At 38.8% G+C, this 14,692-nt stretch overlaps 1 protein-coding gene and 1 pseudogene across 1 annotated transcript in view; one reads left to right on the top strand and one right to left on the bottom strand.

Moving 5' to 3' along the window:
• Positions 1 to 10,341: 10,341 nt before the first annotated feature.
• Positions 10,342 to 14,692, top strand: part of LOC120457517 (piezo-type mechanosensitive ion channel component-like) — a 263,145-nt gene continuing 258,794 nt past the window's right edge. Inside the window, exon 1 of the mRNA XM_044006660.1 lies at positions 10,342 to 10,680. The gene's annotated coding sequence lies outside the window, so the exon portion shown is untranslated. The remainder of the gene's footprint in view (positions 10,681 to 14,692) is intronic.
• Positions 10,916 to 12,250, bottom strand: LOC120457514 (annotated as a pseudogene).

The following is a 14,692-nucleotide window of genomic DNA, read 5'->3' as shown; positions in this document are numbered from 1 at the left end:
TTGCTATTGCTATTGCTATTGCTATTGCTATTGCTATTGCTATTGCTATTGCTATTGCTATTGCTATTGCTATTGCTATTGCTATTGCTATTGCTATTGCTATTGCTATTGCTATTGCTATTGCTATTGCTATTGCTATTGCTATTGCTATTGCTATTGCTATTGCTATTGCTATTGCTATTGCTATTGCTATTGCTATTGCTATTGCTATTGCTATTGCTATTGCTATTGCTATTGCTATTGCTATTGCTATTGCTATTGCTATTGCTATTGCTATTGCTATTGCTATTGCTATTGCTATTGCTATTGCTATTGCTATTGCTATTGCTATTGCTATTGCTATTGCTATTTCTATTGCTATTGCTATTGCTATTTCTATTGCTATTGCTATTGCTATTGCTATTGCTATTGCTATTGCTATTGCTATTGGCTATTGCTATTGCTATTGCTATTGCTATTGCTATTGCTATTGCTATTGCTATTGCTATTGCTATTGCTATTGCTATTGCTATTGCTATTGCTATTGCTATTGCTATTGCTATTGCTATTGCTATTGCTATTGCTATTGCTATTGCTATTGCTATTGCTATTGCTATTGCTATTGCTATTGCTATTGCTATTGCTATTGCTATTGCTATTGCTATTGCTATTGCTATTGCTATTGCTATTGCTATTGCTATTGCTATTGCTATTGCTATTGCTATTGCTATTGCTATTGCTATTGCTATTGCTATTGCTATTGCTATTGCTATTGCTATTGCTATTGCTATTGCTATTGCTATTGCTATTGCTATTGCTATTGCTATTGCTATTGCTATTGCTATTGCTATTGCTATTGCTATTGCTATTGCTATTGCTATTGCTATTGCTATTGCTATTGCTATTGCTATTGCTATTGCTATTGCTATTGCTATTGCTATTGCTATTGCTATTGCTATTGCTATTGCTATTGCTATTGCTATTGCTATTGCTATTGCTATTGCTATTGCTATTGCTATTGCTATTGCTATTGCTATTGCTATTGCTATTGCTATTGCTATTGCTATTGCTATTGCTATTGCTATTGCTATTGCTATTGCTATTGCTATTGCTATTGCTATTGCTATTGTATTGCTATTGCTATTGCTATTGCTATTGCTATTGCTATTGCTATTGCTATTGCTATTGCTATTGCTATTGCTATTGCTATTGCTATTGCTATTGCTATTGCTATTGCTATTGCTATTGCTATTGCATTGCTATTGCTATTGCTATTGCTATTGCTATTGCTATTGCTATTGCTATTGCTATTGCTATTGCTATTGCTATTGCTATTGCTATTGCTATTGCTATTGCTATTGCTATTGCTATTGCTATTGCTATTGCTATTGCTATTGCTATTGCTATTGCTATTGCTATTGCTATTGCTATTGCTATTGCTATTGCTATTGCTATTGCTATTGCTATTGCTATTGCTATTGCATTGCTATTGCTATTGCTATTGCTATTGCTATTGCTATTGCTATTGCTATTGCTATTGCTATTGCTATTGCTATTGCTATTGCTATTGCTATTGCTATTGCTATTGCTATTGCTATTGCTATTGCTATTGCTATTGCTATTGCTATTGCTATTGCTATTGCTATTGCTATGCTATTGCTATTGCTATTGCTATTGCTATTGCTATTGCTATTGCTATTGCTATTGCTATTGCTATTGCTATTGCTATTGCTATTGCTATTGCTATTGCTATTGCTATTGCTATTGCTATTGCTATTGCTATTGCTATTGCTATTGCTATTGCTATTGCTATTGCTATTGCTATTGCTATTGCTATTGCTATTGCTATTGCTATTGCTATTGCTATTGCTATTGCTATTGCTATTGCTATTGCTATTGCTATTGCTATTGCTATTGCTATTGCTATTGCTATTGCTATTGCTATTGCTATTGCTATTGCTATTGCTATTGCTATTGCTATTGCTATTGCTATTGCTATTGCTATTGCTATTGCTATTGCTATTGCTATTGCTATTGCTATTGCTATTGCTATTGCTATTGCTATGCTATTGCTATTGCTATTGCTATTGCTATTGCTATTGCTATTGCTATTGCTATTGCTATTGCTATTGCTATTGCTATTGCTATTGCTATTGCTATTGCTATTGCTATTGCTATTGCTATTGCTATTGCTATTGCTATTGCTATTGCTATTGCTATTGCTATTGCTATTGCTATTGCTATTGCTATTGCTATTGCTATTGCTATTGCTATTGCTATTGCTATTGCTATGCTATTGCTATTGCTATTGCTATTGCTATTGCTATTGCTATTGCTATTGCTATTGCTATTGCTATTGCTATTGCTATTGCTATTGCTATTGCTATTGCTATTGCTATTGCTATTGCTATTGCTATTGCTATTGCTATTGCTATTGCTATTGCTATTGCTATTGCTATTGCTATTGCTATTGCTATTGCTATTGCTATTGCTATTGCTATTGCTATTGCTATTGCTATTGCTATTGCTATTGCTATTGCTATTGCTATTGCTATTGCTATTGCTATTGCTATTGCTATTGCTATTGCTATTGCTATTGCTATTGCTATTGCTATTGCTATTGCTATTGCTATTGCTATTGCTATTGCTATTGCTATTGCTATTGCTATTGCTATTGCTATTGCTATTGCTATTGCTATTGCTATTGCTATTGCTATTGCTATTGCTATTGCTATTGCTATTGCTATTGCTATTGCTATTGCTATTGCTATTGCTATTGCTATTGCTATTGCTATTGCTATTGCTATTGCTATTGCTATTGCTATTGCTATTGCTATTGCTATTGCTATTGCTATTGCTATTGCTCTCTCTCTGCATTCCTGGCCAGTAGTACCGGGCTGCAAGCCGTGCAATCGTCTTCCGACTGCCTACATGACCGGCTGCTCGGGAGTCGTGGTTTTCACGCAAGACAGTTTCTCTCAGCTGCCGCGGAACACATAGCTTCCCGGTCACTACATCTTCGTTCCCTGCTCTATGCGGAATCTGCCTGTAAAGGGTGCTACCCTCCCACACCTAGTCTGGGAACTTTTGAGGCTGTGCTTTTAGTTTTTCTCGCATTTCCTTGATCCAGCTGCACTCTGATTCGGCCCCCTTGTCCTGCGTTCTTCTCAGCATATCGGGTACTGCTGAGTCCGACTCTGGCAGTGGCTGCCTCGACAATGCGTCTGCTACCACGTTCAACTGGCCTTTCCTGTATGCTACTTCGAAGTCGTACTGCTGCAGCTCCAACGCCCATCTGGCAATTCTTCCCGAAGGGCTTTCTATGCTGTTCAGCCACTTCAGCGCCATATGATCCGTCACTGCCTTAAAGTGGTAGCCCTCAAGGTACGGCTTTAGCTTCCGAATAGCCCACACAATTGCCAAGCACTCCTTCTCTGTTGTCGAGTAGTTCTTCTCGGCTCCGTTTAGGGTCCAGTTGGAGTATGAAATGACCCTTTCGCCATCTTCTGTGTCCTGCGTGAGGATGGCGCCAATCCCGTAGTAACTGGCGTCCGTTTGCAAGATGAACGTTTTTCCGAAGTCGGGGCACGCCAAGACTGGGTCGGTAACCAATCTGGCTTTTACCTCCTCGAAGGCTTGCTGGTGGTCCTGTGACCATGTCCACTTGGTACCCTTGCGGAGGAGGTCGTTGAGTGGCCTTACAATGCGCGCGAAGTCAGGCACGAAACGTCGGTACCACGATGCGACTCCAAGGTATTGCCTCAGTTCTCGGACCGATGACGGTGGTTCTAGCTGGGCTATCGCTGCTACCTTATCTGGGTCCGTGCCTATCCCTTGGCTTGTGACGCGGTGCCCTAGGTACAGAAGTTCTTGTTTAAAGAACTGGCATTTTTCCGGGTTTATTTTCAGGTTCGCTTTCTTCAAGCGACTGAATACCTCCCTGAGGTTTCTCTTGTGTTCCTCTAGGGTGCGGCCAATCACGATGATGTCGTCTTGATACGCAAATGCATGCGGCCACATTTCCGGTCCAATCACTTGATCAAGGGCCCGTTGAAATGTGGCCGACGCGGAGTGTAACCCAAATGGCATCACCTTCCATTGGAACAGCCCTTTCCCTGGGACCGTGAAGGCCGTGAAGCCCCGACTTGATTCTTCCAGTGGTATTTGCCAATACCCATCCTTTAGGTCCAGGCTGCTTATAAATCGCGCCTCCCTCAGTTGATCGAGGATGTAGTTTATCCGTGGCATCGGGTAGGCATCCTTTATGGATTTCGCGTTTATCTGCCTGAAGTCCACGCATAGTCTCCATTTTCCCGTTTTCTTCTTCATCATGACTATGGGTGAGCTGTACGGGCTCCTTGAATGCTCTATCATCCCCATCTCCAGCAGTTCGTCCACCTTCGCGTTGATCTCCCCTTGAATTTTTGGATTCTTGGGGTAGTATCTCTGCTTAATTGGTTTATCGTCCTGCATGGTTATCGTGTGCTCGGCTATACTCGATGTTCCGGTCATGGCGTGAAACTTCGCGAGCTCTGTTTCCAGGAATTTGTTCATGTCGTCCTCTTCGCCGTCCTTTTGGACTAATGCGACCGACAACTTCTCCTCTGCCAACCTAACCTGCCGTCGTATCCCTGTAATCGCTCCACGGGCAGCCAGCTTGTCCGCCAGCTCTTCACTTATGAAGCTTGCTGTCGTTATTGTTATTGTTATTGTTATTGTTATTGTTATTGTTATTGTTATTGTTATTGTTATTGTTATTGTTATTGTTATTGTTATTGTTATTGTTATTGTTATTGTTATTGTTATTGTTATTGTTATTGTTATTGTTATTGTTATTGTTATTGTTATTGTTATTGTTATTGTTATTGTTATTGCTATTGCTATTGCTATTGCTATTGCTATTGCTATTGCTATTGCTATTGCTATTGCTATTGCTATTGCTATTGCTATTGCTATTGCTATTGCTATTGCTATTGCTATTGCTATTGCTATTGCTATTGCTATTGCTATTGCTATTGCTATTGCTATTGCTATTGCTATTGCTATTGCTATTGCTATTGCTATTGCTATTGCTATTGCTATTGCTATTGCTATTGCTATTGCTATTGCTATTGCTATTGCTATTGCTATTGCTATTGCTATTGCTATTGCTATTGCTATTGCTATTGCTATTGCTATTGCTATTGCTATTGCTATTGCTATTGCTATTGCTATTGCTATTGCTATTGCTATTGCTATTGCTATTGCTATGCTATTGCTATTGCTATTGCTATTGCTATTGCTATTGCTATTGCTATTGCTATTGCTATTGCTATTGCTATTGCTATTGCTATTGCTATTGCTATTGCTATTGCTATTGCTATTGCTATTGCTATTGCTATTGCTATTGCTATTGCTATTGCTATTGCTATTGCTATTGCTATTGCTATTGCTATTGCTATTGCTATTGCTATTGCTATTGCTATTGCTATTGCTATTGCTATTGCTATTGCTATTGCTATTGCTATTGCTATTGCTATTGCTATTGCTATTGCTATTGCTATTGCTATTGCTATTGCTATTGCTATTGCTATTGCTATGCTATTGCTATTGCTATTGCTATTGCTATTGCTATTGCTATTGCATTGCTATTGCTATGCTATTGCTATTGCTATGCTATGCTATTGCTATTGCTATTGCTATGCTATTGCTATTGCTATTGCTATTGCTATTGCTATTGCTATTGCTATTGTGCTATTGCTATTGCTATTGCTATTGCTATTGCTATTGCTATTGCTATTGCTATTGCTATTGCTATTGCTATTGCTATTGCTATTGCTATTGCTATTGCTATTGCTATTGCTATTGCTATTGCTATTGCTATTGCTATTGCTATTGCTATTGCTATTGCTATTGCTATTGCTATTGCTATTGCTATTGCTATTGCTATTGAGGCACAATTGCTATTGAGGCACAAAATAATTTGCAAAAATTTCAATACATTTTTTATAGGCAGTGTTGAGCGTTTTGTATGCGTTAGAGTGGTCGTGGCAAACATTGGGTAAACATTGGGCAAACATTGTGGGCGTGGCAGTTTTCACCGGTTTAAGGGCATTGGGGAAATTTGGAAATAAACTTGCGCTGCGTCTATGCCTCTGGAACCTATATGTCAAATGTCAATTTCATGCGGACATACGAACATGGCCAGATCGACTTGACTATTGATCCTTATTAAGAATATATATGCTTTACTTTTTAACGAATAATTTTTTACTCTACGTGTAAGAGCTATTAATATTAATAATCAAAGAAAACTAAAGTACTACTGAAGATACACATTATTTACATGGTGTAGAAATTAGAATAGAAAATAATTTAAATTCTTAGAGTAAATATATTTTCATCTAGTAAGTAGTAAACTATTAAAATTATGCAGAATTTAAAGAAACAATATTAATGAAACACATGGAGTAAAATCGCACTAGTTTCCCTCCTAATCATTTGGAGGTTTTCCAGTTGGCCTCTTTCCATTTGAAAAGTCATCTATATAGTAAAATTGCACGAACGACTGGTGTGCAAATAATATTGGTAATATTAATCTCTAGAATTTTACTGTAGTAAAAATCATTACAGTAAGCTTACTCTATGTCGTACGTTGTAACGAACACGCTCAATGAGCGTTGTCCACCTCAACACACTCTGTCTACCTTTTTAACCAGCTGGCTCAGGGAAAATGGGCGTGGGTTTTGTGTTAAGATGAACAAGAGTGTCACAACTATATTACATTAGACAGAGATACGATAGCTGCAAATACGATAACCAAACGGTTAAGAATCAGACAAAAAAGGGTACCTATTGACGACGAGGACCAGATGTTATTGGCCTCGTTCTATACCCACCCTACCTGTGAAATCCATTCGGAATTCCACCCTTTTACAATCGCTGCATTACATACCCTTTGGTACCCAAAAAGATATAAGATTAATTAATATTCGACACCATATAATCAAAGAAAAAGGTAATATTTTAATACATTTTCTTAAACTAATCCTTAAATCTAAAGGTTAAGGTATTTACGTTAAGAAAGCTCTTATTGAGAAATTTTGTTTATTTACGCAGCGGATGCAGCATCAAAACCAGCAGCTTCTCGCTGGAATAGGGTCATGCACAAATATTCATGCAATGCGCACGGATGAAAAAGCAGAAGACACGCCTATTTGATGTGTGCGACAGGGACAACGCACCAATTGTATGTGCGATGAAGGCGAAGAAAAGATCCACACCAAGCCGATGTGTGCACGTAGAAAATGCAGTAACGGGTGCACGGCTAACTGCTCCCCGCTTGCGGCTATGAAGAGTAGATAAAGGAAGCCAACTCGGGGTGGCCTGCGATCTGCACTTGGTTGGCAGCAGAAAGGAGAAAGCACTGCTTTCCGCTGCACGCTGCGGGTGTTCCGGTTGCCCGCAGACGTGGATCTTGCTGCGATCGATAAAGCCGCAGAAAATTCCAGACGTGGTCAAAAGTTGAGGCCGAAATACAATGTAGGCCGCTTAGGCAACGCGGCCAAAAGAACTTCTACCTCCAAATAGTGGGATGGGCCGCATACGCTATTTTGAAATTAATTGTTAAGCACTGGCGATCGAACGCACTCGAAAGCTTACCAATTAATGTTGAAGCACGATTTAAACTAACTATTGACAGTATTTGCTTTGAAAAAAAGACTTCTGCAGTCGACTAATTTGGGGACGCTGCGAAAAGTTTAACTGCACTCGATCACGCCTTCCAGGAAAGATAACCATTACCAAATGTCCTTGGCATGAAATCTACCCAGTTCCTTGCCGTTAATGTCCTCTAAGAGATAAATTGACTGACCAATCCTTTCTTTGGCTCGGGCCTTAATACCAAAAGGGGCGAGTTTCGCTTTAAAATTATTCGCTGCATTACTTAGTACGAAATTCCTTTTAACAAATTCTTGGCCAACTTCGAAAAAACGGGGTCTTGCTCGGAGATTGTAAGTCTTCTGGCCGTTTGTAGTCGTTACCGTGGGATATCATGTGTTGACCGAAAACAACATGATAAGGCGAAATACCAATGGATTGGTGAATCGAGTTACCTAGGGAACAGTTAATGCTACTGAGGAATACGTCCCATTCGCGTTGGTCGGAGCGAATGTAAGCTCTTAAAGCAGCAATAATAGAACGGTTAACTCTCTCAGCTCCGTTGGATTGTGGAGCATATGCACCAGTAAACATTTGACTAATGCCATATTTCGAAAGAAAGTCAGAGCATTCACGGCTTTTAAATTGAGTTCCGTTGTCACTCACAATATATTGATGATCACTTTAGTGTTGAACTTTTTCACAGCTTTTAAAAAAGTAAATTTGGAAAAGTGATCCAGAATTGATTATTCTATACTTACCAATGTTCCCGGATTTGGATCGAGAAAATGTGCCAATAAAATAAAGATAAAGTCTTTGAAAAATTCTATTGCTTTGCACTTGTGCTCCAATTGGTGTTTTTAACGAACGGTTGGGATCTGGCACATCTCGCAATTTCGAATGTTATCACGAACGTTAATAACCATGTTTGGCCAATAGAAATACCGTCTTATACGATCTAAACATTTAGCAATCCCACAATGAGCAGATGTGGGTTGATCATGAGCCGAACTTATTACGCTTTGACGCAACGACTCAGGTACAAGCTATTTTCAGCAATCGTCTGGAAAAACGTCAGTAAAATTGGAAAATAGCACGATGATAAATATAATCATCAATGACTAGAAAATCAGGTAATTTTAGACACACGAATTTATCAGCTCGAAGAAGCTGGGTCCGCAAAAATCGATTTTGTTAGAAAATATTTAGTTTTGAGGTATGAAAAATGCTTAATTGCTTAAGTGCTTATATTTTCTAAACTAAAAGTTTTTTCAAAATTCTAAAGGGTGGTCAAACGAGATCAAACGAAGTTATTGCGATTTAAAAAAAAAAAGTTCAAAAAAGTCAACTGTTTTAAAGATCGAAAATTTTCGAAATTCCATATCTTCAAAACTGGACGTGGTCAAAAAAAAAGTAATTGGTGGTCAAACATGGTCAAACGATTCCACCTTTCAAAATTCAAAAATTAGATTTTTGCGGACCCAGCTTCTTTGAGCTGAATTTATCTCTGAGAGCAGTATACTCTTTCGATTGAAATGCACTGGAAGATACATAGATCAATTTTTGGGACGGACTTCAAGGTCTATTGCAGCCATCATCAATCTCCTCGAACGATCGAGACAGAGCATCCGCAACCACAATGTACATTCTGAACTTCTTAATTGCCAGAACTACTGCCATGCATTCGAGTTCGGTAACTGAATAGTTTCGTTGGGCTATGTTCAGCTTCTTATACATGAAAGCTATCGAACGTTCACAACCAAAATCATCACATGTAGTGAAGCATCACACTGCAGACTAAATGGTTTGTCATAATTGGGGTGTCTTTGATATTATAAAAAGCTCTGTAAAGCCCCCGTTCTGTTTTGTTGTATTCCGCGAAGCTGAACAAGTTACAATTTTGTTAACCTAAGATTTAGTGGAAACAGCCAATTGAGATCCTGGCTCATGGTTCATGGTTCTTAAGGTAATTGTTAAGGCGAAGCATGTGAAAAGAATGTTTACAACGGGTTTCAACCAAATCCAGATTACATACTGGTCCGTCTCCAAGTCAGCCAAATTTTCATTACTACGCATCATCATTTTCGATGCTTAAAAATACAAACTAGAGAATATATAAAATCTAACGAATCATCGTTATAAAACGAAAGGGAAGCGATAAGATCAAACGATCAATTGTAGATAAGAAACGGTAAAAGATAAAGGTAAGCGAAAAGAGTTAAACGGTAAGCGACAAAAAGGTAAAGCGGGTCTTACCCTGAGTAGTATAGCAGTAGGCTGTATAATTCAATAGGTACGGTACGCTTACGGTATGTGAATACAGAGTTGTAGGATAATTGTCATTCATTTATTTATGAAGTCTTACCAATTAGAAGAGTAGCTAGCTCAATCCTTAATGATAAGAAGTAAATGTTTGAATAGTGAAATCCTGGTATAGAACCGACTTTTAATCAGAACTATAAATCCTAAGAATAAATTACTCAAATTGCAATGTTGTTTAACTATAATGTTCAATTATTACTGAACTGATAGAAAAATCATATAAAAGCGTAACATATTCTCCGGTATGGCTCCAAACCTCTCTAGAGACCATAAATTCCACGACGGATTTCTATTTTTGTAATACCTAGGATCATAAAGCTATAAAAATAACAAAAATTTTGCACATGTGATCTACCTTATGAGAGTCTAAATAGAATTAACATTATTTTTTTGCAGAAATTACTGGATCGGGTTTCCATTCCCTTTATCAGCCTCCTAGAAACTCCACTCATGTGACAAGACTCAAAACTTTGGATAATGACTTCTTACCCACAATTAAACAAGCTGAAAGAGACACATATTTTAGTCGCTCCCTCAAACCGAGACACCGGAACCTTAGCCTTCACCCGCATGCAGTTCGCACTGGTGATTATTATATGTTTAATGAATTTGACGACGAAGATGATTTAGATGTGTATGAAGAATATGATTTCTTGGAAATAGAAGACTTACGCTCTCGACAAATGCGTCAGTCTGTGAGTTATAGTATGTCGACCATGACTATGGCCAAACAACCAACTTGTAATTACCAACTTACCAACATACAACTAACAGCAATTTAAGTCAGTGCTGTACTCAACTACCAGATAACTTTAATTTGAAAAAATAAGAAATCCTCGACAATCAGATATCTGCGTGATAACCCGTTAATTAGCTAGAAGGAGTGCCAGAAAAATATTTTTAAAAAATTGTTGAAATTGCGATTGAATTGCCAATTTCAATAAAATAATTGGTAATTCGAAGAAAACATAAGTACTTATTCGTATAATTCTGGCGAAAATCCGAAGTGAAATTGTTTGTCCAATTCTTGACTTTTAGACAGTTCGAAATTCTTTTGTCATTTCCGTGGCTCATTTCCGAGTTACCACGTTTTCTAGAATGGTCGTATTTAATAGACCCATATACACACTCGTCCGTGTCATAACTCTGGTAACACAATATAGTTAGCCTCAATATCATAAGGATCAAGGGAAGAACGACTCCAGCGTCTCATCGGGCAGGAATTTTTCATGGCCGTAAACCGAAGCAAGCTTGCGGCGAGCGTTGCGCTCCAAAACAGTAACACAATAGGCTAATTGGTATGTTCTTGTAATACCAGCGAAAGCTGTAGCCACTGGGGCTAAACAATAACGCAGGGGATTTATATGACACATGGCAAGGCGCGATAGTTGAAGGGATTGGAGGAAGAGCAAATCTTTTAAACTGGCAGTAAAATCTTTTGCTCGAAATGCAATTAAATTGAACACAGCTTGGCAAACAGAATAGAAAACCAAATAGGCCTTCAGAGAGCAGATATGCTTATATGCATCCGAGTCATCTATGTATGTATGAGTCCACCTTGTCAATTCTTTCAGGTAGAAAATAACAGTGCTAAGTGACAAAAATCTGGCGCGGGATAAAAAGTTTGCCATGTATCCCACAGCAGCGTGACGAATTACGGCCGATACATTCGGATTTTGAACTTTCAACCATAACTAGTCAAGAAATGCTTCGGAATATACAGACCGCAAACTAGTTACATAAAATAAGATGAATTGCACATGAGGTGTATTGTGGCTGGGTAATACCACTTCGTCGAATAAATAAAGTAACATCTTAAATAATCGATTAGCAGTCCTTCGCTGTTGGTCGCTACTATTTTCATTAATTCGACATTTGCCATCTAAAAACTAATAAAGCAAGAGTAGGCATACAACAGGTTTTGCCAACAGGATGAATTAAAGATTTTCCTGTTTTGGTTAAACTTTCGACGAATACATCGACTATTTCAAACAAGGTATCCGATTCCACTTTGTCCTCCTGATCATTTATTTTTAAATCAATTTCATCTTTTGGGGCGTTAACATCTAACAATAAAAGTTTTTGCAAAACCAGTTAAAAAACAAGTTCCTCGAATATAGGCTTGTACTCTAATAACCAAAGCACGTTATACAGATACCCTGCCGTCCCATGGAATGGATTTTTAAAAAAAGGGGAATTTGGCGGATATCGCATCAATTATAATATCAAATGCCATTGGTACGGTAGTTAAAATGCGATCCAGTACTTTATGGATGGGTTTCGACCCATTTCGCGTATTTTCCGCGTATTTTCATTGTGAAAGTCGCCAACATCTACTACTTTATCTGCCAACTTAGCCAAGTCTGATAGGCTGGCGTCCAATACCTGCAAAATAGTTTGCACTTGTGTTGGTAAGCGCAGCATCCAAAGTGCTTTTAAGAAGCTTTCGTTAACTTTATTTGCGGCGAGCGAGCTTAACTCATTAAGCAATTGCGAAGGACGCTTATCACCAAGGTCGATCTCCGATATTAACTTCTGATTTTTTTTCTGTTCGCTTTCACAGAAGCGTTCCAGAATACAAGAATTTTAATTTTTGGTATTTGCCTACGCTTGGCTGGTTAACGGGTGCGTCGGAAATTCGCGACAAAACTGGTGCTTCGATTGATGCCAGAACGGTGCTGAACTTTGTGCCGTCAAAAGTTATTCCTGCCAAAATAAAGTGGGCTTCGATTTGAGACAACCATAATTCGGGGTGCTCGGGACAAAACGGTGGTATTTATACCCTTTACTCGTAGAGTAAAAGGGTATACTAGATTCGTTGAAAAGTATGTAACAGGCAGAAGGAAGCGTTTCCGACCATATAAAGTATATATATACTTGATCAGGATCAATAGCCGAGTCGATCTGGCCATGTCCGCCTGTCCGTCTGTCTGTCCGTCTGTATGAACGTCGAGATCTCAGGAACTACAAAAGCTACAAAGTTGAGATTAAGCATACAGACTCCAGAGACATAGAAGCAGCGCAAGTTTGTCGATTCATGTTGCCACGCCCACTCTAACGCCCACAAACCGCCCAAAAATTGCCACGCCCACACTTTTGAAAAATGTTTTGATATTTTTTCATTTTTGTATTGGTCTTGTAAATTTCTATATATTTGCCAAAAAACTTTTTGCCACGCCCACTCCAACGCCCACAAACCGCCAAGGACTGTCAGAGTTGAAGACACTACTTCGCACTTCCAATAGCTGAGTAACGGGTATCAGATAGTCGGGGAACTCGACTATAGCGTTCTCTCTTGTTTTTTATTACCTTGAATCAGTGTCTGGAGTATGTGTTGATTATCAGCAGCACGTGGGATAAACGGCCGATAGAAGGTGATCATACCCAGAAACTTTTTCAGATCCTTAGCGATAAGCGGTTTTTTAAAGTAGCAAATGGCTTCCACTTTAGATTCAGATGGTTTTAAACCGTGCTGGCTGATGTCATGACCCAGGAACGTGAGTTCCGAACTGACACTTCTAGAAGTTGTGCCTTTCGGAGGCGGTCGAGGACTATGCGGAGGTGCGTCTCGTGTTGCGCTGCGGACTCTGAAGCGATAGAAATGTCATCGATGTATGCGAAAGCAAAATCGAGGCCCTTTATAACGTCGTTTATGTACCGCTGAAAAATCTGCGCTGCATTTCGCAAGCCGAACGTCATGTACAAGAATTCGATAATGACAAAAGGCGTGATAATGACTGTTTTGGGAATATCTTGCGGCTGGACAGGGATCTGGTGATATGCTTTTTGCAGGTAGATTTTAGAATATATATTCTTACCGTATAGAATGCTCGTTACATCCAGTATGTACGGAATCGGATATCGATCAGGCACTGTTACGTTGTTTAGAGCTCGGTAGTCTCCGCATGGACGCCATTCTCCGTTCGCTTTCTTTACCATGGGTAAAGGGCTTGATCAGTTGAGGAACGACATAATTCTTTATCCAAAAGATAGGAACACTCGGTCTGCGCTGCTTTGAGTTTGTCTGCTGCCAGTCGTCGTGTTCGAGCATGAGTGGGGGGGCCGTTTGTCGTGATAACTGGGTCAACGAGGCCTTTCTCTTTGGGTGTGGAAAATCTATGTCACATCCGTCTTACTCGTGAAAAAGGACATAATTCGAAAGGATAATCCGAATAGAAGTTAAATGAAAAAAAGTGTTCCTTCATTATTATTTTAAGAACAAAAATTCGTAAACATTTTAATTAGAAAAAACACGTTGTTATGCGTTCTCATAAGCATAATAATAAAAAAGAAGAAAACAATTTTCAAAAGTTTAGATGGTAAGGTTTTGTGCGGTTTGCGGGGGTTAGAGTAGACATGTTCAAAATGTTTTTGGCAAATCTAAAAAGATACGTGACTAATAATAATATGAAACAAGAGAGAACGATAAAGTCGAGTTCCCCGACTATATGATACCCGCTACTCAGCAAGTGAAAGTGCGAAGGAGAAATTTCAACAATAAACGTTTTTGGCGGTTTGTTGGCGTTTCGATAGAAACTTATAAGACTAATAAAAATTACCAAATATTGAAACATTTTCCAAAGGTGTGGGCGTGGCAGCTTTTGGCGGTTTGTGAGCGTGGCAAAAAGTTTTTTAACAACTCTAGAGAAATTTACATACAATTCAACTATTCTGGTATACTCTTTTCTGGTTCCTGAGATCTCGACATTCATACAGACGGACAGACAGACGGATGGGCAATCAGAAGGACAGG

This window comes from Drosophila santomea, unplaced genomic scaffold, assembly GCF_016746245.2.
Source record: "Drosophila santomea strain STO CAGO 1482 unplaced genomic scaffold, Prin_Dsan_1.1 Segkk11_quiver_pilon_scaf, whole genome shotgun sequence".
Taxonomy (NCBI): Eukaryota; Metazoa; Arthropoda; class Insecta; order Diptera; family Drosophilidae; genus Drosophila; species Drosophila santomea.
The sequence above is the reverse complement of the archived record's forward strand: the minus strand, read 5'-3'. Positions and strand labels throughout refer to the sequence as shown.